At 38.1% G+C, this 22,897-nt stretch overlaps 1 protein-coding gene across 3 annotated transcripts in view; it reads right to left on the bottom strand.

Annotated features, from left to right (window-relative positions):
- The window catches only part of LOC122800798 (NAD kinase-like), a 673,639-nt gene that overhangs the window by 550,645 nt on the left and 100,097 nt on the right, over nucleotides 1-22,897 (bottom strand). The window contains exon 1 of one of the 3 annotated variants that reach the window (XM_044070076.1): nucleotides 5,774-5,829. The exons of the other annotated variants lie outside the window; for them this stretch is intronic. The gene's annotated coding sequence lies outside the window, so the exon portion shown is untranslated. Of the gene's footprint in view, nucleotides 1-5,773; nucleotides 5,830-22,897 lie in introns of those variants that run through there. 3 annotated transcript variants of the gene reach the window in all.

Here is a 22,897-nt window from a genome sequence, read left to right as displayed (position 1 = left end):
CTTCTCCATTTGTTCCGAACTTTTTGTGAAAACTTTGAAAAGTGTGAATAATTAACAGGGACCCAATGGTTACTCTCTTTATACTATCTTGGAATGTAGATGACCTTACCAATACAGACACAAAGCATATATTAAGAAATGAAGAGTGCAAGCATCAATGCTGCTGTAGATTTGCCAAAGAAAGGATTTCAGAATGGCTATTCAGCAAAATATCAGGGACAAAGGAAAGGGGGAGTAATAATAATACTGACTGCTACAGTGGTAGAAGAGGGGAAAAGTATAACAATGGTAGATTTGTGGTAGTAAATGGCTAATGGCAAAGGAGGAGGATTATGATGGCATGTTATTATGTATCTTAAGGGAATGTAGGAGAAATAATCAGCTTTCAGCAGGGAATATTTCTTATATGTGTGGACTAGAACTTAATTTGCAATAATGAGAATGTATCAGGGGGACCTAGAAGGGGAAATTAACAAAAGAATGTACAGTTTGAAGACATTTATGAAATATTTGGCATGGAAGACGTAAATTATGTAGCAAGAACTCAAGACAGAATTTACATATTACTCCCAAAGGTACAATACCTGGACTAGACTGGTCAGAAATTATATTTCACAGGAGCATGTGCATTTTATTAAAAGCTTCAACACACATCCAATAACTATTTCAGATCATGCACCAATAACAACTAAAATAAAAAATGCAGGGTACTAAAGTAAAAATGAGACACTAGCACTTTCCCACCTACCTGTTAGGAATTTAAGGAATAAGCAGTGTATATCATATGAGAGTTATTAGGGAAAATAGAAGTTTCTTCAGAAGGAATAGCTATTGAGTTGGCTAAAATGAAAATGGAGTTTAAAAATAGTGTAGAAGTAAAACAGAGAGAGATAATAGGAATTATTTAGAGGGATTGGCAAATGTTAAAGTATTGCAGAATAAGGGGAATCTCTCAGAACAAGAATAGGAGCAACTGCAGAATGATAAAGAGAGAATAAGGGAATATTTGATTAATATGCATGAGTTTAAAAAGATTGCTGTTAAACAATTATTTTGTAATAACAACTCCAGAACACAAAAACTTTTAGCACAAGAACATAGGCAATAGAAAATAGAAAGGGCTGTTGCCACACTTAGGAAGCCTATAACAAGAAAATCAGATATTCAATAGAGGTATTAGAGATGTTTTGAAAATTTCCTGAAAATTTGTATAAAGCAGATGAATGTGGAAACCATGAAAAAGCACAAACGGAAATATTTATGGAAGACAATTTTGCCAAGATTAGAGGAGGATGAGGCTCAAAAACTAATAGTTAAGGTAGGAGGAGATGAAATGGAAACAGTGAAGTATAATCAATCAGCAGGGAGGTCTCCAGGAAGAGATGGTATTCCTGTAGTGTAAGTTCAGAAGTTAGGAGAGAAAAAAGTGATAAAGATATAGATTATGTTTAATAGTATTTTATAAGAAGAGGAAGCACTAGTATCTTGGAAAATAGCTGTGGTGGCTGTATTACACAAAGAGGGTAAATACCAAACAGAACCAGCTTGATACACACCCATTTCAATTTTAAACCATAACTATTCATTATTTAAGTCTTTATGTCTGTACTAATTAAAATAATGGTAAAGGTAGTGCCAAGATTGACAGATATGGAACAGTGTGGTTTTGTGGAGGGGATGCAAACATTTGACAGCATTAATTCCAGAGGGAAGTAGACTGTAAGAAAACACCACTGTTGTTGGTGGATCTTGATGCAGAGTATGACAATGGAAACAGTTGCATTCCTTGATACAATAATAAATACTGTTAATTAAGAGGATATATCAAAAATGAGATGCAATAATTGAAGTGGGAGGGTTACTCTCTGATAAGTTGTGTTTGAAAAGAGGAACCAGGTAGGAGTGTCTTCTTTCCCCTTTGTTATCTGCTTTACAGTTAGAGCCATTGGCAAAGAAAGGGGGACTCATGATTTCAAGGATATAATTGGCCTGGCAATCAAGAAAAGTTGTCTTTATTTGCAGATAATATTATTTTGTACTTGATCAATCCAGGAAATGACATTTCGGTGTTATGGAACACTCCGAGACAGTAAAGTCTTTTCACTACATAAAATTAATGAAGACATAACAAAGGTTTTTGCCATAAATTATGTACCACATACAAATTAGTTCAGCAATGCCCATGTTTATGGGGACAGAATAAAAGATGAAGTGTTTAGGTATATGGATTAATAAGGCTTCTGTTATGGCATCTAAGGATATGTGGGAAGATATTAAACAAAAGAGAATGCAAAAGTGAGATTCTGAAGCTCTTGTTTATGGATACGGATAGTAAGATACAAGCAGTGAAAATGTTTTTAGTCCATTAGTTTTATATACAAGTCATGCACATTTTTATCAACCAGAGGGTAGATGAAGGAATTTATCTGGGATGGACACAGGGTAAAAATGACATGGGATAAGCCGATTCTCCCATGAGAGCAAGAAGGGTTAGGGTTAAATGATTTAAGGGATGTTTTAGAGCTATGTAATTGAGGCTCGAATACATAACACAAGCAGAAAGTTATAATTCAAAGTGGAAAGGGATGATGATGAAGCATGAGAAGTTCAAAAAATAAGGAGATGGTGGGATTTTGGATGCAGATCTTTGAGGAGAATGACAACAACTATACAGAATATTACATTCATAAAGTTGCATAAAGTGGGAATGAAGAAAGGAGATTTTGCTAACAGGGATGACTGTAAGTAGGGATACAAAAAACAAGCAAGAAGGTGCTGCAATTTTCTGAAGAAAACTGACAAAGGAACTAATACACTAGCAGCAAATAAGCAGAGAGGCAAAGGTAATAGAGTGGGATGAGGCCTAGAAGTTCAGACTGCAGGTTAGAGACTGCCTTTCCTACCAGAGACTGATGCCAGAGTATAGGCAAAGAGAAAGGAAAATGGAGTTCTACGTGAAAGACCTAGTATGTTATAGTCTTCAGTCAAATCTAGAATGGAAGCTGCTATTAAAAAGGGATAATTAGTAGTGCATATAAATATTACATGATAACTGTAAGAATCATTCAAAGGATTTTAAAAAGAAAATTAGGAAGAGAAACTGGAAAAGCAATTTACAAGGGAACAATGGAAGGGCATATCTATGGCTCCCAAGTATGCAACAAAGTCCAGAAGGTGTAGAATGTTTGCCTGAAAATGATTGCACAGGTATTTTACATCTCAAGCACACTTCAAAGAATTTTTCCTTGGGTAAATAGCAAATGTTGGAGGTGTGATGGGGAAGAAAGAGATAACTGGGAATGTGTGTTTTGCAAGTGTAATGAGCTGGCAGTGTTTAAAAATTCCCTACTGAATACTTTGTCACAAATACTGGGGGAGCAAATGGCTGTAACTAGGAGATGGGACACAGGATCTGAATTGCTTATACATAGTAAAGTCATAATAAGTTTAATTCTCCTGGCTGCCAAAAAATGCAATTACAAAAAAATCTAAATCAAAATCTAAACAAACTATATTTGAAGTACTGAATATTGTAAAAGAGGTAACAGAACTGGATATTGGATCTTTAGAAAAGGGAAAGAGCAAACTACAGAAAAATAAATGGAACTTGTGGGAACAATACGTTTAAAATAATGTTCAGGAGGAGGAGTGAGGTTTAAGGGAAGGCAGAAATAACACAATTTATGTAATGGTGGAATAAATGAGACCCGTTATAAGGAAAGAAAACATATATGTAATGTATAATGCATGTAAATAAAAAATGTTAGTATGGCTTGTTTTCTTTTGTATTAATGTATGTGTGCCTGCGTCTTTAACTTAGTACATGTGTTTAAAAACAATATGAAAAGCTATGGATGTGTGGACAGTAAATTAAATACTTGTACACAGTGAAAATAATTAAGGAAATGTTTTTGTGTAATACTGAGACAAACAGAAAGCCAGAAATGAGAAGAGAGTCAGAATGCTGTAAGGCTATAAGATTAAGAGGAACCATGTCCCTCTTTCAAATAATTCTGCAGAATTTTTTCAAAGTCATTAAAAGAAAAATAAGTGTGTTAAATGAATATGCATGTTGTTGAACTAAGTATGGAAATTAGCAGTGCTTACAAACAGTTCTGTAAACTGGAAAGTAGAAATATCTGATGCCTTGAAGTCTAAAAATATATTGTTGACAAAGAGTACAAGTCAGCTTGTTGACAAATGCTGAGAATTAATACACAGAATGCTACATTTAAACTAGCCACAGATGCATAACACTTTTTCTGAAGATGCTTAAAGCACTAGTTTTAACAGCAGTAAGAAGAAAACCATGTGTATGTAGTTTTAACATTGTCTGGCCACAGCTAGAAGCAAATGGCTCAAAGTTACATACCCACAAATATAAAATACTAAATACAATATCTTTTTTCAAGCATTAGTACTTAAAAGTTAATTCACAAAACAGTGCAAGAAACTTCTGTGTGTGGAAGATTTTCAGTCCATATATCTCTAGTTAATCACTGTATATTAATCAGATAAGACAACAGTAGTAGAAGTAGCAAACTTAAACTTTCTTACACTGTTTTGTTTTTGGACCCACTATACTTGTTTAGTGGGTTGTTCTGAGACTTCGGGGATACCATAGAGATTACTTTTTTTTAAAGTTAATTCACCTAATAGTTTTGGTCATTTCTCTTGTGAGAAGCTGAAAAAAGCAGTATAAAACAAACAGTGCATATGTACAGTATGATAAAAGTTGCAGACACATTTCATATGACAATGCCCATTTATTTACAGGATTAGGAAGTTTGTCACTAGAATATCATACACATAAAACCTGAATCTATGACAATCATCCAAGCTCAAAGGAAGAACTAGCAACTCTCAGGCTAGAAGACAGAAGGAAATTAAGTGAAAAGAAAGTGTAGGTGTAAAGTACAATAGAAGAGGTGAAAGATAAAATCACCGTTATAAAAGAAAGATAAGATTCACATTGGATGGATCCATAAGATCTGAATAAAGTATTAAAAGATGACATCAACCACTGCTTACTGTTGAGAAAGCGGTCTCTAGAATGCCAAATGTTACATTTTGTATCAGTACTAGATGCAAACAAAAGATTCTGACAGGTAAAGTTAGGCAAACAAAGCTCCAAAGTGTTTATATTTAATAGCCCGACTCTACGGCAGAAAGGAAAGTAGCCTTGGCTGGAATACAGACAACCAAGGTTCTATTAACAGCTCCTACACTGGAAGATGCAGTGGACCGAAAGAGTGAAGGGGGTATGACCCACTCACTTCTGTTAGGTGGAGGGTTCTATTGCGGAAGGGGTGTGGCTACTTGGGTTGAAGGTCCCTTACAAAAGTGAGGGGGATGTTCCCTGCAGGCAGCGTACTACAATGCCCCTCCTCAGCACCTCACTGACTGTGAGCACAGACAAGGCTGTGGATCAAATGGAAAAATTTCAGACGACTCTTGCTGGCCATCTGGATTACGACCTCTCTTTGTCAGCTCTTGCCCAGTTAGAAACTAGTTGGCTAACGAGCCAAAAGGGGACCCAATAGATTGCTGTTAATGAAGGCAAAAACCCTGCAAAAAAATGTATACATTTAATATACTAACAGTATGGTAGATGTTCCTCAGACTTCACTTTGGTACTTTCTCTGCATCCATTGTGTCCCAAACAGCCATACAGGAGGAATCTCATATATGTGTACAATGCAAATACACTAAAGTCTAAGGAAAAACATCATTCTGAATTGTTGCAATCTGTAAAACATAGAAATTTTCAAACCTGTGAGAGAGAATAGATGCAATGAAAGACAAACTCATGTCTCAAAGGAAAGCTGTAATTCAAGAACTTTTCCAAAGGTAACCTGAAGAAAGACCAGATGACCAAAGTGAGCAGTGCTATTAAGTTCTCTAAAAACAAGAAAATACATAGACACTTTGAGAGATGGTCATAATACTTAAGATGCAGTTATTAAATGTTTAATGAGCATGCACAAAGGCCCTATTCTGATGTAAAAACCCCACAACCGAGGTTAACGTTTATTTTAAACTCAAACACTATATGATTCTTAGGAAAAAATGGACATTTTTTTCATTCCATGGAAAAGATCACATGGTCAAGCAGATATCTCCTCTTCCTTTTGCTGTTGTGACCCGTGCTGGAGATATTAAGTAAGGGGGAAATGGAAGGTAAATCACCCAACATTTTATCACTAAATAATTAGTTTTATTGAAATGAAATATTGTACATATGATTATGACATACAGTTATAAAACATACATTATATACACACACACACACACACACACACACACACACACACACACACACACACACACACACATCTGTACACAGTGGATATAAAAACTGTACACACCTCTGTTAAAATGCCAGGCTTTTATGATATAAAAAATGAGACCACAATAAATCATTTCAAAACTTTTCCCAACTTTAAAGTGACCTATAATCTGTACAATTCAATTGAAAAACAAACAAATCTATTAGAGGAAAAAGTATAAAAAATAAAAAACGTACAATATGCTGGTTGCATATGTGTGCACACCCTTAAACTAATACTTTGCTGAAGCACCTTTTTATTTAATTACAGCATTCAGTCTTCTTGGGTACATACCTGCCATCAATTAAAGAGACTCTGATTAATCCCAAATAAAGTTCAGCTGTCCTAGTAGGATTTTCCTGACATTTACTCAGTTGCTTGCTAGAGCAAAAGCCATGGTTCGCAGAGAGCTTACAAAGCATCAAAGGGATCTCATTGTTGAAAGGTATCAGTCAGGGGAAGGGTACAAAAAAATTTCCACAGCATTGGATATACCATGGAACACAGTGAAGACAGTCATCAAAAAGTGGAGAAAATATGGGACAACAGTGACGTTGCAAAGAACTGGATGTCCCTTCAAAATTGATGAAAAGACAAGAAAACTGGTCAGGGAGGCTGCCAAGAGACACTGAAGGAACTGCAGGAATTTCTGGAAAGTACTGGTTGTGTACTACATGTGACAACAATCTCCTATATTCTCCATATGAATGGACTATGGGGTAGGGTTGCAAGATGGAAGCCTTTTCTTACACAGAAAAACATCCACGCCTGGTTAAAATTTGCAAAACAACACATCAACTATCCCAAAATCATGTGGGAAAATGTGTTATGGTCTGATGAGACCAAGGTTGAACTTTTTGGCCACATTTCCAAAGGTAACTTTTGGTGCAAAAACAACACTTTGCATCACCAAAAGAACACCATCCCCACGGTGAAGCATGGTGGTGGCAGTATCATGCTTTGGGGTTGCTTTTCTTGAGCTGGAACTGGGACTTTATTCAAGGTGGAGAGAATTATGAACAGTTTCAAATACCAGTCACTTTTGGCCCAAAACCTTCAGGCATCTGCTTGAAAGCTGATGATGAAGAGGAATTTCACCTTCAACATGACAATGATCCCAAGTATACATCCAAATCAACAAAAGAATGGCTTAGCCAGAAGAAAATTAAAGTTTTAGAATGGCCCAGCCAGAGCCCAGACCTAAATCCAATAGAAAATCTGTGGGGTGACCTGAAGAGGGCTGTGCACAAGAGATACCCTCACAGCCTGACAGATTTGGAGCACTTTTGCAAGAAAAAGTGGGCAAATATTGCCAAGTCAGGATGTGCCATGCCAAGAAGACTGAATGCTGTAATTAAATCAAAAGGTGCTTCAATAAAGTATTAGTTTAAGGGTTTACACACTTATGCAACCAGCGTACTGTACGTTTTTTATTTTTTATATTTTTCCCCCTAACAGATTTGTTTGTTTTTCAATTGATATTTTGGGTCCGTGTTCCTTCCAGGTACCTGTTTTTGTGTTTGGTTTTGCTTGGCACTTTTGATTCGTTTTTTTTGGTGATTTGTTTTTCAATTGAGGTGTACAGGTTATAGGTCACATTAAAGGTGGGAAAAGTTTTGAATTGTGGTCTCATTATTTTATATCACAAAAACCTGTGATTTTTAACAGGGGTGTGAACACTTTTTATATCCACTGTATATGATTATTTAAATAATTTTTTCATATAAACATAAATACGCATACATATAAAGAAAGAGAATTGCCAAGGTTTTGCTAAGATGGAAGGATCGCAGAAGACTGATAAAAAGCATAGGTACTTAATGAAAACTGTTTAAATCTTCCAAAGGAAACAAGGACACTGTGAAAGAAGTGAGGAAGGGCAGAACGGGGAATAGAATGGACAGACACAAGCATAGAAATGGAGGCGGTTCCAAAGGAACTGGCCACTGTTAAGGAAGACAAAGCCAAAGTACCAAAAGGTTCCTCAAAAATCTGGTCAGCGTGCTGACAAACATTGATGGAGATCTTCAACAGATCACTGGCTAGTGCAAAAGTGTTACAGGACTGACGACAGAAATTATAGTACCCTTTTATGGGACAGCAGAAATACTCCAGGGAGCTGCAACTTTACTTAGCTTAACTACAATGATTAGAAGAAAAATGAGAAAGTACCATGCAGGTCCACTAACAGAAAGTGCAGGAATACAGAGATGATGCAATACTTTTATTGTGGCGGCGCAGTAGTGTAGCGGTAGCATTGTCGCCTCACAGCAAGATGTTCTCTAGTTCAATTCTCAGCTAGAGTCCCTTCAGTGTGGAGTCTGCATGTCCTCCCTGCGTTCATATGGGTTTCCTCTGGGTGCTCTGGTTTCTTCCCATGTCACAAAGACATGCGTTTGGAGCATTTCTCCCACGGCCTCTGCTGAAAAACTTTCTTTGTTCCAAGTAGGACTTTCCCGGTAAGCAAATGTTAAATAAATAAATAAAAATACATTTTACTGGACAAACACAGGTTTTACAGTTACTTGAACCTTTGGACACCAGACATTTTCAGATCAACAGGTGTCTGAGAGAAGGCCACTATTAAGTGCTTGAAAAGGGCATGCTTAAAGGTGTATATGGCTAAACATCATATGGTCCCCATATCTCTTGCCTAATATGTTCTTATGTTCCTATGTAGTCTGAAAACTGTAGTAACTTTAAACAAAATAAAACAAAGGCGATGACAGCAAACTATGTAATCACACATGAATTGATTCACTAATACCTAGAAATAATTTATGGGGACATAAGATGAAATATTTGGGTGAATGGATTAAAAAGGATTCTATTACGTCAGCAGAGAATATGTGGGAATATACCAAACAAAAGATAATATAAAAACTTAGAAGGCTGGCAGATCTTAACTACAGATATTGATAGTAAGGTACAAGCAGTTAAGGGGGCAAAGAGTTAAGTGGGATAAATTGATTCTACCCATGAAACAAGGTGGTTTAGGATTACCTGATGATATGTGCATGAACCTTAACTGTGTAACTCTAAAGTAACATGAGCAGAGGTTATAAATCAAAATGAAAGAGATGATGATGAAAGAGAGGGGGAATTCGAGAAGTAAGGAGAGACAGTAGGATTTTGGAATCTGGTCCTTAATGAGAAATGCATAACCATATAAAGTATTATATCCATAAAGTTGTAGAAAGTACTTTAAAAACTAAGCCAGGTATGGGGAAATGAGATTTTACCAACAAGAATGACTGCAAGTAGGAGTTATAGCAAATAGGAAAGAGAGACTGGAATTTACTGGAAAAAATAGCAAAGTAATCAAGGTATTAGGTACAAATAACTAGAGAGGGGAAGTTAACAGAGTGGGACGAAGCCAAACAGAAATCTGGACTGCAGGTTAGAGAACGCATTCCATAACAAGGACTGATAACATAGGCAAAGAGAAAGGGATATGGGATTACTACGTGAAAGATCACACAGCCAGAGTTTTTAATTGAGTCTAGAATGTACAGTTGTGCAAGTAAACTTTCCATAACAGTAGATGCTTGAATAATCACTGTTGCAGTAGCCTAAGCTATATGAGTTATGTCCTCCTAAGGATATAGCAGCCAGCCCACTACCAAAACTTAAGGGCATCTTCCACACACCCAAACCATTAGACAGCTTGAGCTGATCCAACTAAAAGACAGGTTTGGCCTCCAAGCCCTTCACACCTTTCATGCCAATTTGGAAAGTAAAGCTAAGCCCTGAGAAAAAAAATTGCTAGAAAAAACAAAGGGCCACACCCCAGCATAAGAACACATACCAGGAAACAAGAGGATTGGAGGGAGGGAGGAAGCAGCTCTTGCAGTAGTGATTATTCAACCATCTACTGTTAAGGTAAGTTTACTTTACACAGCTGTACTACATTCATCATAATGATCACTGCTTCAGTAACCTTAGCTATATTAGTAGACTGGGAAAGTATCATTCTAATGAAAGTAGCTTGGTCAATTGCAGACGGCACAAAAACAAAGTTTAACAGAAAGCACTTTCACTGTTAGTGGTGGATTCCCTTTTCAACACTGTTGTGCAAGCTCAGAGGAGGTATATTTATATTCAGGGGTGTTGGGTGTGGGGGATACCCTGGCCAATTCCAAAAAAAGGAGAACCATTGTTGCCTGGGCCAGAAGGGAGTCACCACAATGATTATGAAGGATTCAATCTGAATTTTCCGAAGTACCCTAGATAGTCAAAAGAGTGGAAAGGCATAGAGAAATATTCCTCTTCAAGGAAAAGAAAAAGCATCCGTCTTCCAGGCCTTCTTGTATGGAATCCTGGAGAGAATTTTGCCAGCTGATTGTTCAGACAGAAAGCAAAAAGGTCTAGTTGAGGAACTCCCTGCAGATGGATCAAATCTCGGAGCACGCCTAATCTATTTTTCTTTTGCGAGGGGTCTGCCTTTGTCCCTCTCAGCTTCTCTGCCAAACAGTTTTGCTCTGAAAGAATGCAGGATGCCTGTAGACTGATATTGTGCTGTAGAACTGTATCTACTAACATTGCTAGTCTGCATAAGGGGTAAGATCCAATTCTCTCTTGCTTGTTTAAGCAACACATCACTGTGGTATTGTATGTAACAACTTGAAGTGGTCCAGGGGACCAAAAGTGATTCAGACAGTTGAGTGTCCTGATAAGGGCAAGCATCTCTTATGTATATGTGCTTGTGTTTGTCTTCGTTTTCCCAGCTAATTTGCACAAGTACTCCCTCCCCTTAACAGGGCTCCCCAGACAAAACCCAAAGTGTTTTGTGACTGACTGCTTTGGAGGAAGAGGAGAAAAAGAGTTATTTATCTTCTTACAAATCCCAGATCTGAAATATGAAAAGATACTGGTTACTGGTGCTGGGACCAAACAGACTTCAGATATCACCGTATATTTCTCATCCAAAGGCTTGTCACAGGTATCATGAGAATCAAAGATGCCATGAGACTCAGAATTCTGATGTATTCCCAAACAGTGCCCAAAGTCTGAGTGAAAAAGCCCTAGAATAGATGTATATATAGATCTATTTTTTTTCCTGTGGAAGAAAAGCGTTTTGCACTGAGATGTCTAACAGACATCCCAGGAACACAGTTTTCTGTGATGTAGTTATAAAACACTTTTGGAATCCCAGTTTGTGTAGATCTTTCACCCAAGTGAAAGATTCCTGACTCTTTGAAAATGACTCTGCAAAGATAAGCGAGTCATTAAATTATGGAAAAATGTGGGTACCGTAACCTGCAATGGAGCAGTAGATTGCCCACAGTGATCCAGAAACAAAACCTTAAGAAACGTCTCAAATCTGGATGAATAGGAATGTGATAATAAACATGTTTTAAATCTAAGGTTACCAAAAAAAAAAAGCAGAAGGGATAATAGGCTGTGAAGTGACAGGATTTTGAACTTGGGCATTATCACACACTGGTTTAGGGAAGAAAGGACCAGAACTGGTCTCCAGGCATTTTCTTTCTTTGGCAGCAAAGACATTCTTAAATAAAAACCTTTTCTCAAATGGGAAGGAAGAACTGTTTCTAATACCCCTTGAGACAGCATGTGCTGTGGGACAGAAGGAAACAGAGTTTTTTTTTTTTTTTTGTGGATGTGGAATAAATCTCTGGGAAGATGGAATTTCTTCTCATTGCCATCCATAACCTTGCTGAATCAGATTCAGAGCTCATTTGTCTGAAACAATCTGTTGTCAAAGAGAGAAACTGGAGATGCTGACTTTCTGGAAGGAATAAGGAACTGCCAAGGTGGAAGGGGGATCTGGGTCCCTTACACAGTCATTCTTTCTGATTTCACTGTCTTTAGTTCTGTTTGTGTGTGTGGGGGGGGGGCTCCCACTTTATTTTTTGGAACCTCCACACCATTGTTTTTTTTTAAATGTCTGCTTACCAGCATTTTGCCAAGACAGTTTATTTTGTTTCCTGCTAAAACTGGATGAGTGAGCAAAAAATACCTTGAAACATTTTGAGAAGGGCTGCAAAATCTCAAAATCTCCAAGATTCCCTGTATCAACTTTCCTCTCTCAACACATTTGTTGATGAGATCTGATGTTCCAAAAACTAAATCTCTATCCAAAAAAGAATTTAAAATATAATTTTTTACATCTTTTGGGACGTTCTGAAAATGTAGCCAGGCAAACCTCCATAACCCAGTACCAGTGGCAAAAGCCCTGGTTGCAGTATCTATGGAGTCTTATTTACACTTTAAAGAATGAAGAGTTAGGTACAAACCCTTATGTCACCCAGTGGATAGCCAACTGGCTCCCAGACAGGACCCAGGAAGTTAGAATTGGGGAGTCCACCAATACATAGAGGCCAGTCACAAGTGGAGTCCCTCAGGGATCAGTCCTTGGACCACAATTTTTTGGCATTTACTTCTCAGATGTCAAGGCCAATGTCAGTGATCTCTGGCTGACTAAATTTTCAGATGATTGCAAATTAGGAGCTGTCATTGAATCACACACAGACACAAATGTTCTCCAGGAGGGGCTGACAGACAAACAAATGGTGTCAGAGCCATGGACTAAAACTAAATGCCAAGAAATGCATAATAGTATCCTTTGGAAAGTCATCCATCCTTGGTAACTATCATATTGACAACACACCCCTTAGAATTGACACAGTAGTCAGGGACTTAGGGACACACATATACAGTAATCTAGCCTTTGATCATCACGTGTCTACAGTGGTGAGGAAATCATTCTATGTTGTGCAATTTATAAACAAAGGTAGGGCATCTAAGTCCAAGGAAGTCATTGTTCCACTGTATTCAGCATTTATCAGACCTATCATTGAGTACAATGCCCCCTTTGGTATGTACCTAACCAGGCATAGCCAACAACCGGAACGTCCAAAGAGGTTCTGCACTAAAGAATACAGAGCGTAAATAATATGTCCTATGCAGACTGCCTCAAGGCCATATCCCTGTATTCTGTCTTCTATAGGCATTTGAGGGGAGAGCTATGACTGGCATACAGGGAATTGTCAGACCCCACTCTGATTGATCTCCTGCATATCCACAAAACAAACAGGGCCAGAATTACCCATTCTAAAGACTTAACCCTTGACTGTGATATAAACAGGACCTGCTGGAGAGATAGATATGTATGCCGGAGACTACCCCGTCTATGGAACTGGCTCCCCATCCATGTGAAGCAGAGTTCCTCCCTACCCCAACTCAAGTGCAACTTGGACAACTGGATGAGAAACCAGAAATTCATCCCCAGTTTGGCACCTATGTCTCTAATGGACACAGGTAACCTGTAAATGGTTCATCTCCCAGGCCCATGCTTACACTTATCAAGGGTAGCAGAACTTACCAGAGATTTGGGATGCATGGCTAGGCTTAAAAAGGCCCTTGTGGTCATTAGCCTTGTAAACACCTATGAACATATGAATATACTTTTCCCCCCTAAATGTATCAATTGCTTTACCATCCTTGTCTAAAGGGGAAGGATTAGAATTAAAAAATGTTTGGCAACAGACAGATTAACTAAAGCTATAGTGACTGGGTTAGGTCTGGGGTGTGTAAAAAATCTGAAAGACTGAGAAACTTTGTACATTCTATCTGCTTTCTTAGGTGTAGCATGCTGTTTCTCAGAGAAATCACATGCTCCAATGCTGACAACACTGGGAGATGTGCGAACGTTTTGGGAATTCCAGTTGTAAAAGCTCATAGTATTTTCTGATTGACAGAGAAACGTCAATGTCCTCCCACTGATAACACTGTTACATTCTGGAAATAGTCTCAGTAATACACTATCATATTCTGGAAGTAGTCTCAAAGAAAGGGAATCCCTTGATAACATTGTCACATTCTGGAAATAGTCTCAGAGAAAGAGAATCCCTTTCAGGAAGCCTCACAGCAAGAGGTTCTCCGTTTCGATTCTTGGCTGGGGTACCTTCCGTGCGGAGTCTGCATGTCCTCCCTGTGTTCATGTGGGTTTTCTCCAGGTGCTCTGGTTTCCTTCCACATTACAAAGACATGCATCTGGAGCATTTCTCCTCAAGCCTCCACTGAAAATTGGCTTTGTTCCAAGTCAGACTTTCCTAGTGAACAAATGTTAAATAAAAAAATACATTTTCAGTAACACAGGACAGAGGGAGGGCCCCATTTACCACTGCTTTATTGGACCTGTTGCCCACCTAAAGTTTAAGCTTCTCATTTACCCTGGGAACAAACTAAAGCTGCTCACTGCTTTGAAAGTGTTTTGTGTGGTACTGCTCAGTAACCAAAAACTCAAGACAGACCACATCCACAATGTTCCATCAGTTAACTCATCAGAAACTAAAGTAGACCCATCTGGAATGGCCTTCCTATGATGAAATCATGCTGCTTTCAGCCCTGTGCTCCATTAGCCTACAAAAATTAATTTTTACACGCATCAAGCCTGCTAAGCATTAGTGAGTGCTCACTAACTCAAACTTCTGCACAATACATCCTTTATTATTGTCCAGAGCTACACATTATTTGCAAGGACTGAAGTCAAGTCACAATACACAGTGACAGTTGTTTCCCACTCATAGTCAATTAACATGAGGCAAAACATGAAAAACTGCTGTGTACTTTAGCTACTTAATAAAAACAAGGATTCAATCTGATGCAGTTATTCCACAAGTACAGACAGCAGGAGATATCTACTGCTGTGTATGCCATTTTATTGCCTGCCTGTAACTGAAAGAATAAAGTACAAGTAAAATCAATGTTCAGAAAGCCTAAGTAAGCTGAAATTCTTATTTATTTAATTTATTTATTGCTCCCATCAGGACTTTGCCAGATGACTCCATTACCAGCACCCAATCTGTCCGTTTGTTCTCAGGGTACAATCAGCTATGTGATCCACAGCAAGATTCAGGTTGCAAACTACAGGCTAGCTTGCTGATCCTGGAGGGTGGACATGGCCTATCCTCCTCCCCTGCAGCTTCTCCAAGCACCGCCATGGTTGTCTCCTGAAGGAAGTGTGTTTCTGCACACCCAGTCCCTCTCATCATCTCATCTGTCGATGGGAAATGTACAGTGAGCACTGGCACATCAATCTCTATTTCCACTGGGTAACACCTAGTGCCCATGTTACGTATCACTATTAAGACAATCCAGCATTGTCTCTTCCCTTGGGAAGACCAAGTATGAGGAGCCACTCACTCCCATCCTCCCCAGCCAGCTCCTATAGGTGCCAAGCTGTTACTTAAATTCAAGTCATCTGTAGCAGGTAAGCCAACATTCTCGTCCTACTTGGATAAACGGGTCTGTAGAGTATTCAGGGTACTTTTTTCTTCTGGAAATCTATAATAATTACAATAGCTGTAATATTCTTGAATTTCTCTCTAAGCTCTGTTCCCACTATTGAACAATAAGAATCATATTTCAGTTCTATGTCAGTTCTCCAGCATCATCAACACATATCAGTCCTACAGAAAAACAAATATTCGGTCTTGTCTCCACAACAGTGTTGCTTACTAAAGTCTACTGTGCTAAACCTTATAATTAATCTGTATTAAGTTGTTGAATTCTGCATTTTCTGAAGAGGAGAAAACTTTGCAAGTGAACCCTCTGTGTACAAGGTAAACTTGCTGTATATGGATCAAATCAAACCATTACACATGCACTGCATCCTTTGATCCTTTTGTTAGAGATTTATAAAATTAGACTGAATGCTAAAATGTTGAATCTCATTTGACTGACACCAAATGAATGAATTTTAGTGCAGTACCTCTCTTTTAACTTGCTCTACTAATTTCCTTGGAAGCCACATGCCAGAAATAATGAATGGGGCTCATAAACAGGGATCAAAAATGCTATACACAGCTGCAATTTATTCTGTTGAATGTTAACTTTATCAAGACAAGAATGCTGAATTTTTACATCAAATGTTGGTTTTAAGTTGGAAGTTTGCAAACTGCAGTAATGTCAAAGTGTGACTGTTCTGTACAAGGCTGTATTTTGGTTTAAGTTTAGTGGGGGGGGGGGGGTGCTCTTAAAGACAAAACTTTTAACTACGGTAAAATTTTCAGCATTATGGGTGGGAGTGTTTGTGGGTTAGGGTCAGAGTAATCGCTAGGTATGGGGATAGTTTTAGTGCTGTGCATGAGTGTAGTGTATCGGTATTGTGTGTTTGAGTGTCTTGTGTTGTGGTGCGGTAATAGAAAGTGCTTTAAATAAGGTAATGTGTAGAATTAAATTTACGGGCAGGGTTAGGGTTAGCATATATTAGTAAGGTGGAGTGGGTGTGGGGGCAGTGAAGCTGCTGCTTACCAGTGCCAGAAGAAGAGTACTCAGCACATTATTTTTTTAAAGATACCTTTGCTGAATTATCACTTGTGATAAATACAAACGTACATTTATATAAAAATAGTCAAACCATATTAAAAAGTTCAAATTTACAGGCATTATACATCACACACACACAGTACAAAAAAGGTGAATAAAGCTTTAAATGCCACCGAGCTAGCTGCATGAATCTAAGCAACATTGCATAATTATTCAATTCCTGTCTTCTCTTAAACCTCATTCCTCCTCCAAAACACTTTTCTGCATATATTGTTCACACAATTTCCATTTTTTATGTAATTTGCACCTACCCTTTCTCTAAAGATCTTATTTCCTGTTCTTTCACCTTTGTTAGAATATTCACTACTTCAAGTATAGCTGGTTTAGATTTTGATTTCCATTTTCCAGTAATTTTGTTTTGGCAGCCACCAGAATTAAACTTAAGAGGCCTTACTATGTGTCTAGGCAATTCAGATCCTGTATCCTAACTAAAAAAAAAAAAAACAAGATTTCCTAATTTACACACAATTGCACACCCAGTATTCCTGGCAGAGTATTCTGCAGGGAATTTTTAAAGTCTGCCAACTCATTACATTTGTTCCCAATTACTTCTTTCCTCCCCATCACACCTCAAACATTTGGCAGATATCTACCTGTGGAAACATTCTTTGGAGTCTGTGTCGGATATAAATGTATCTATGCAAACACTTCCATGCAAAAATCCTAAATCTTCTAAACTGTGTTGCATATTTGGGAGCCATACTAATGCCTTCCCATTGTTTCTTTGTGAATTGCATATCAAATAATTCCCAGTCTTTTCTGACCTCTTCTATAGCTATTGTGCAATATTTTATATGCCTTACTAATTATCCCTTTCTTAACAACAGCTTCTGTTCTAGATGCAACTAAAACCTCAAATGGTGCAAGACTTCTATTAAAGATTCCCCTATCCCTTTCTCTTTGTTTGTACTCTGATAACAGTCCTTGACAGGGAAGGCAATCACTAGCCTACAATCCAAATGCCTTCTTGGCCACTTCCTATTCTATTACCTTTCCTTCTCTAATTATTCATTTCCCATATCTTGACTACTTTGTCATATTTCTCCAGTAAATTCCAACCCTCTCTTGTATGTATTCTGTACCCATAATTGCAGTCATCGTTAAAGGCAGAATCTCTTTTCTCCACTCCTGTTTTGGTTTAGTTCTTAGTATACTTTCTGCTACTTTGTGAACATAATATTCTTTATGACTGTTATTTTCCTCAAGGATCTAATCCCTTTCTTTCCCTGTTTCTTGAATTACTCCTTGTTTCATCATCATCCATTTTCACTTTGAATTGTAGCTTTCTGCTTGTGTTACTGTACAAGAGCCTTAAGTGTGTGGCTCTAAAATATCCCTTCAAATCAAGTAATCCTAAACCTCCTTGGTCTATAGGGAGGATCAACATATCCCACTAGACTCTTGCCATCTTCTCCTCCCAAATATAAATGGATCAAGTCTTTATTAATTACTGCTCTTATATTTTCCTCTTGTTAATAAAAATATGCCTGACCACAGTATAAAACTAAATGGACTAAAAACATTTTTACTGCTTGCATCTTGCTATCCATAGACAAGAGATTCTAGTTTCTCTATTTTTGTATTATTTTTTTAGTCTCTTCCCACATACCCTTAGCTGCCATAACTGAATCCTTTTTAATACATACTCCTAAATGCTTCATTTCATCAAGTCCCCATAAGTATGGGTATTGCTTGACCAGTTCATATATGGGTACATAGCTATAGCCTTTGTTTTAATTTATGTCCTGAGAAAGTTCCACAACATCGAAATGCCCTTTTCTGGTTCCATCAAGTACATAATAATAGCATCTTCGTGGTGGCCAGCAGTGTTCCTCTAGCAGCAGAGACCAGAAAAGAATACCTTTCCAGATTTTAAGTATTTTTCTTGGCTTTTTCGACTTTTTGTGACTTTCGACTACTGTTTTTGCTTGTTTTATCAAAGTTTGCACTGTTTTTACTGTCTTTATAAGCTAAAACTGTTTACTGCACTTGCTAGTTTAAGTTTTGCCTAAAAGTTAAACTACAGGCTAATACACTCAAGTGTACTAGCTTTTGATAGTATTTAGTCGAAAATTATAGCATTTATTGTGTTTTCTGCATTTCTGTAAAAAAACTTGAAAAAAAAAAAAAAATCCTTGTTTTCCATACTTTCCTAACTAGTGTTCCAGAGACCAGATTTTGCTGATCCCTGGGCTTTGTCTTGGTTCCTGTGTTTCTCCATTTTCCTTGTTTGGTCAGGGGGAAGTTTCTTTACTCATCAGTGAGAGTGGGGAGTACTGAGCTGCCTGTTTGTCCTTAGAGGAGTGGTTTAAGGCAGTAACTTGTAGTCTATTGGCCATTTTGGGTAATTTCCTGTCTTTTCCAGACCCCCTGCTATAAAGCGCATTTTGGCGGGCTTTTCCAGCTATTGAGAACTCAGCACAGCTCCTCGTGGTGGCCAGCAGTGTTCCTCTAGCAGCAGAGACCAGAAAAGACTACCTTTCCAGATTTTAAGTACTTTTCTTGGCTTTTTCGACTTTTTGTGACTTTCGACTACTGTTTTTGCTTGTTTTATCAAAGTTTGCACTGTTTTTACTGTCTTTATAAGCTAAAACTGTTTACTGCACTTGCTAGTTTAAGTTTTGCCTAAAAGTTAAACTACAGGCTAATACACTCAAGTGTACTAGCTTTTGATAGCATTTAGTCGAAAATTATAGCATTTATTGTGTTTTCTGCCTTTCTGTAAAAAAACTTGAAAAAAAAACAAAAAAAAATCCTTGTTTTCCATACTTTCCTAACTAGTGTTCCAGAGACCAGATTTTGCTGATCCCTGGGCTTTGTCTTGGTTCCTCTGTTTCTCCATTTTCCTTGTTTGGTCAGGGGGAAGTTTCTTTACTCATCAGTGAGAGTGGGGAGTACTGAGCTGCCTGTTTGTCCTTAGAGGAGTGGTTTAAGGCAGTAACTTGTAGTCTATTGGCCATTTTGGGTAATTTCCTGTCTTTTCCAGCCCCCTGCTATAAAGTGCGTTTTGGCGGGCTTTTCCAGCTATTGAGAACTCAGCACAGCTCCTCGTGGTGGCCAGCAGTGTTCCTCTAGCAGCAGAGACCAGAAAAGACTACCTTTCCAGATTTTAAGTACTTTTCTTGGCTTTTTCGACTTTTTGTGACTTTCGACTACTGTTTTTGCTTGTTTTATCAAAGTTTGCACTGTTTTTACTGTCTTTATAAGCTAAAACTGTTTACTGCACTTGCTAGTTTAAGTTTTGCCTAAAAGTTAAACTACAGGCTAATACACTCAAGTGTACTAGCTTTTGATAGCATTTAGTCGAAAATTATAACATTTATTGTGTTTTCTGCCTTTCTGTAAAAAAACTTGAAAAAAACAAAAAATATCCTTGTTTTCCATACTTTCCTAACTAGTGTTCCAGAGACCAGATTTTGCTGATCCCTGGGCTTTGTCTTGGTTCCTGTGTTTCTCCATTTTCCTTGTTTGGTCAGGGGGAAGTTTCTTTACTCACCAGTGAGAGTGGGGAGTACTGAGCTGCCTGTTTGTCCTTAGAGGAGTGGTTTAAGGCAGTAACTTGTAGTCTATTGGCCATTTTGGGTAATTTCCTGTCTTTTCCAGCCACCTGCTATAAAGCGTGTTTTGGCGGGCTTTTCCAGCTATTGAGAACTCAGCACAGCTCCTCGTGGTGGCCAGCAGTGTTCCTCTAGCAGCAGAGACCAGAAAAGACTACCTTTCCAGATTTTAAGTATTTTTCTTGGCTTTTTCGACTTTTTGTGACTTTCGACTACTGTTTTTGCTTGTTTTATCAAAGTTTGCACTGTTTTTACTGTCTTTATAAGCTAAAACTGTTTACTGCACTTGCTAGTTTAGGTTTTGCCTAAAAGTTAAACTACAGGCTAATACACTCAAGTGTACTAGCTTTTGATAGCATTTAGTCGAAAATTATTGCATTTATTGTGTTTTCTGCCTTTCTGTAAAAAAACTTGGAAAAAAAACAAAAAAAATATCCTTGTTTTCCATACTTTCCTAACTAGTGTTCCAGAGACCAGATTTTGCTGATCCCTAGGCTTTGTCTTGGTTCCTGTGTTTCTCCATTTTCCTTGTTTGGTCAGGGGGAAGTTTCTTTACTCACCAGTGAGAGTGGGGAGTACTGAGCTGCCTGTTTGTCCTTAGAGGAGTGGTTTAAGGCAGTAACTTGTAGTCTATTGGCCATTTTGGGTCATTTCCTGTCTTTACCAGCCCCCTGCTATAAAGCGTGTTTTGGCGGGCTTTTCCAGCTATTGAGAACTCAGCACAGCTCCTCGTGGTGGCCAGCAGTGTTCCTCTAGCAGCAGAGACCAGAAAAGACTACCTTTCCAGATTTTGAGTATTTTTCTTGGCTTTTTCGACTTTTTGTGACTTTCGACTACTGTTTTTGCTTGTTTTATCAAAGTTTGCACTGTTTTTACTGTCTTTATAAGCTAAAACTGTTTACTGCACTTGCTAGTTTAAGTTTTGCCTAAAAGTTCAACTACAGGCTAATACACTCAAGTGTACTAGCTTTTGATAGCATTTAGTCGAAAATTATAGCATTTATTGTGTTTTCTGCCTTTCTGTAAAAAAACTTGAAAAAAAACAAAAAAAAATCCTTGTTTTCCATACTTTCCTAACTAGTGTTCCAGAGACCAGATTTTGCTGATCCCTGGGCTTTGTCTTGGTTCCTGTGTTTCTCCATTTTCCTTGTTTGGTCAGGGGGAAGTTTCTTTACTCACCAGTGAGAGTGGGGAGTACTGAGCTGCCTGTTTGTCCTTAGAGGAGTGGTTTAAGGCAGTAACTTGTAGTCTATTGGCAATTTTGGGTCATTTCCTGTCTTTTCCAGCCCCCTGCTATAAAGCGCGTCTTGGCGGGCTTTTCCAGCTATTGAGAACTCAGCACAGCTCCTCGTGGTGGCCAGCAGTAATCCTCTAGCAGCAGAGACCAGAAAAGACTACCTTTCCAGATTTTAAGTATTTTTCTTGGCTTTTTCGACTTTTTGTGACTTTCGACTACTGTTTTTGCTTGTTTTATCAAAGTTTGCACTGTTTTTACTGTCTTTATAAGCTAAAACTCTTTACTGCACTTGCTAGTTTAAGTTTTGCCTAAAAGTTAAACTACAGGCTAATACACTCAAGTGTACTAGCTTTTGATAGCATTTAGTCGAAAATTATAGCATTTATTGTGTTTTCTGCCTTTCTGTAAAACCACTTGAAACAAACAAAAAATATCCTTGTTTTCCATACTTTCCTAACTAGTGTTCCAGAGACCAGATTTTGCTGATCCCTGGGCTTTGTCTTGGTTCCTGTGTTTCTCCATTTTCCTTGTTTGGTCAGGGGGAAGTTTCCTTACTCACCAGTGAGAGTGGGGAGTACTGAGCTGCCTGTTTGTCCTTAGAGGAGTGGTTTAAGGCAGTAACTTGTAGTCTATTGGCCATTTTGGGTCATTTCCTGTCTTTTCCAGCCCCCTGCTATAAAGCGCGTCTTGGCGGGCTTTTCCAGCTATTGAGAACTCAGCACAGCTCCTCGTGGTGGCCAGCAGTGTTCCTCTAGCAGCAGAGACCAGAAAAGACTACCTTTCCAGATTTTAAGTATTTTTCTTGGCTTTTTCGACTTTTTGTGACTTTTGACTACTGTTTTTGCTTGTTTTATCAAAGTTTGCACTGTTTTTACTGTCTTTATAAGCTAAAACTGTTTACTGCACTTGCTAGTTTAAGTTTTGCCTAAAAGTTAAACTACAGGCTAATACACTCAAGTGTACTAGCTTTTGATAGCATTTAGTCGAAAATTATAGCATTTATTGTGTTTTCTGCCTTTCTGTAAAAAACTTGAAAAAAACCCCAAAAAAAATATCCTTGTTTTCCATACTTTCCTAACTAGTGTTCCAGAGACCAGATTTTGCTGATTTTTTTTTTTTTTTTCCCTTTTTGGGGGCCCCCCTTTGGGGGCTTGGTTTTTCCTTGGGGGGGGGGGGGGGGGGGGGGGGGGGGGTTATTTTTTTTTTTTTTTTTTTTTTTCCTTTTTTTTTTCTTTCCAAAAATTTTTTTCCTTTTTTTTTTTGGTTTCCAGGGGGAAGTTTTTTCTTTTTCTCATTCAAAATTTTTTAAAAAAAAAGGTTTGGGGAAAATTTTTCTTTTTTTAAGCCCGCCCCTTTTTTTGTTTTTTTTCCCCTTTTTAAAAGGGGGGGGGAGGGGGGGGGTTTTTTTTAAGGGGGGGGGA

Source organism: Protopterus annectens, chromosome 4.part1 (assembly GCF_019279795.1).
Source record: "Protopterus annectens isolate FY-2018-M chromosome 4.part1, PAN1.0, whole genome shotgun sequence".
Taxonomy (NCBI): Eukaryota; Metazoa; Chordata; order Ceratodontiformes; family Protopteridae; genus Protopterus; species Protopterus annectens.
The sequence above is the reverse complement of the archived record's forward strand: the minus strand, read 5'-3'. Positions and strand labels throughout refer to the sequence as shown.